We start from the raw sequence: 3,064 nt of genomic DNA, 5'->3' as shown, positions 1-3,064 counted from the left end.
AACATTTCATTTCTCATTTCAGAGTCTTCTGCAAACAAATTTCTGACTCAGACTGACAAATCCAAGTCTGTTAGTCTTGGGGGGACTGTGACCCTCAGCGCCACAGGGAGTTCAGATATTGGTGCTGATCTCAGTTGGTACCTTCAGAAACCTGGACAGGCTCCCAAACTTCTTATATACAGTGCATCAACTCTCTTCTCTGGAACTCCGTCTCGATTCAGTGGCAGTAGATCTGGTTCTGACTACACTCTGACCATCAGCGGTGTTCAGGCTGAAGATGTTGGAGATTACTACTGTATGGGCTACCATGGTAGGGGAGTGTTCACACAGTGATTTAGAGCCGTACAAAAACCTCCTTGAGTTTGACAGTTTAGCTGGTCCAGTGAACACAACGCAAGAATCATCAAGCAGAACCAAAATGAATCTAAAACAAACTCACCTAAGCTCTTCCATATTCAATTGTAAAGGTATATTCTTGTTAGTTTATAAAGTCTCTGAGTAAGCTGGGAAACTTAAATTCTTGTTGGACTATAGCCACTGATACCAACAAGTGTTTAACAGTGTCTCTGATAGCTGCACAAAACAATTTAAAATAACAACAGAAACAAACATGTCAAATTTATTACTCCTTATTTTAAAAATGTAAATTGTTTCATACTCAAAATGTAGTATTTTCTATTTAAATGTCACAAAATCAGGAATGATGCTAAAATGATGTATTGTAAAAGAAATACAAGGACACTTTCTAATTATAATACACAGTTTTATTTAATGATGGTTTAATATTCATGCCATTTTTAATGAATGAAAAGTTTCACTTGGAATGAAATATTATTCAGTTTAATTTGATGCATATGCAGAAGATCAGTATTAGAAAGCAACATGGACACTAAAACACTGAGTAGAGAACTGTGAAACTTGTAGAAATATGTGAACAGAGGAGATCTGTAGCTTCATTAACCCATCTGTATCAAAGAAGGACAGTCAGGGTGGGCCGCACCACACCCACTGGAGGAGAGAGAGGGGGAGAGAAAGACAAAGGAATGAGAGTGGAAGCTTTGTAATAGAGAAAAATGACATGCTGGTAATTTCTCATATTTTATCAAATAAAACAAAATAACTTCTGCAGCTGTTCATAAATCACTCAGTATCAGACCATCAGAAACACGATTCAAGTGTAAATGCAACTAAAAAGGTTAACTGATAATGATTATTGATGACATCTTCATATGAGTTTCATAATGTGTGACAGTGAATAACTCATCCCATTGAGGAGTTTCTTCTATTTAAACTGACAGAACTAAAACACTCATGTGAATACAGTTAAAACATTGTCATCTGTCTTTTTCACTTCCTTTTCACTACATGTAAAATGAATGAACCGTGAACACAAAGATAAGCTTCATTTACTGATAAAATCCTATTTGTGTTTTACAGGAATCCACTTCAGACTTTAAATCTAAAAACTGTTTAATAAATGAAAATTAAATAAATTACTGATTTTATGTTTTGAATATAAAAGGTTGTTCCTGACCAGATACCACTTTTAAACATCTTCAACAGAGAACTTTAGAAAATAACTGAGCTATTCTCCGTTTCTTGAATTAAATAAAATAAAAAAAACATTGATTTCATCAAAATTTCTTCTCAGATTTTGTGATCAGCCTTGTAATATAAAATAACCCAAATTATTACCAACATGAACTTGATCAGTCTGAGGGAATTTTAGATTAAATTCATATTTGCTATCTGTAAAAGTCTCTAGTATATTCAACGATGAGTTTGATTCCTCCACCAAAAGTCCACCACAGTGATCAAGTACTAAAACTGAAATGAACACAGAGCTGACAGTAACCTCACCAAGCACAAACCTTTTTGGAAACATTACTTTTAACTTCAAAGTATTATTTTTAACATTTTTAGATTGGTGCAGCGACCTTCTGAGATTTTGTCACTGCTTTATCACCCTGACCTTGGTTCAGAAAGACGGGGCCTCTTTCTTCATTAGTTTTGTTCATACTCCGATTCAGGAAATCAGGATTTTTAACTACTATTTTTTCATCTGTAACAACCACCTACACCAAAACAATCTAGCTATTCTTGTGCCTCTGCCCCAAACTAGTGAATTCCATTATATTGTACCTATCAACTATATTTCTTCTGTAGAGGTTCACATTGGCTTCTCACTTTTTGTTATATTTTAGCGCACTGTCTGCCATAATCCTGACAAAAACATTATGACCTTGGGAACTTGGTACCCCTGGACTTGGTTGCTGTTCGTCTGGCACTTTCTTAATTCAACCATAATTAATCCAGGATTAACCAAGATTAATCCTTCTGTGGTAGACAAAAAGGTTTTACAAAATATGACACAATAAGTTTAATTTGAAGAATGTAAAATTATACTAATAATCTAATGGAGTCTGGTTTCGTAAAGATCCATATTAGAACAATGCCAAAGATATTTGTATGAATCTACAGCGGGAACAGATTTGACCTGCAACTGAAGTAAGCAAACATTTTACACAAACACAAATATTTGTTTGACTATTAAGGTGGTGTTTTGAATGACTGCTGTGCATCAATGCTCCTAGACCAATTTAAGATGAACCACTGAGTGACGTCTGTGCAGTCTGACAGTGAGATTAATCAAGATGATGATATTAGTGATTCCACTGCTGACTACACTGCTGTTTGGACTTCAAGGTGAGAAATATTGTGTTTCTTTTATGACCTGCTCACTGTTATATTGGAATCTAGGCTGTAAAAATGTCAGATAAATGTGTTATGATTTACACTTTCATTGTTTGGCATTGAGTGTTTTACTTTACCTCACACTGACATTTTTTAAAGAAATGCATTTGAACTTTTTGTTTTTGTTTTTGTAATTTCCAGGTTCAGCAGCCAGTCCATCTGTGACTCAGTCTCCTGTATCAAAGTCTGCTAGTCTGGAAGAGACAGTCTCTCTGAGCTGCATAGCCAGTACAGGAGTTGATGATGATCTCAGTTGGTACCTGCAGAGACCCGGACAGCCTCTCAAATTGCTGTTTTACAAAATAAGTCG

The sequence above is a fragment of the Micropterus dolomieu genome, linkage group LG11 (genome assembly GCF_021292245.1).
Source record: "Micropterus dolomieu isolate WLL.071019.BEF.003 ecotype Adirondacks linkage group LG11, ASM2129224v1, whole genome shotgun sequence".
NCBI lineage: Eukaryota > Metazoa > Chordata > Actinopteri > Centrarchiformes > Centrarchidae > Micropterus > Micropterus dolomieu.
This window is presented reverse-complemented; position numbering follows the sequence as displayed.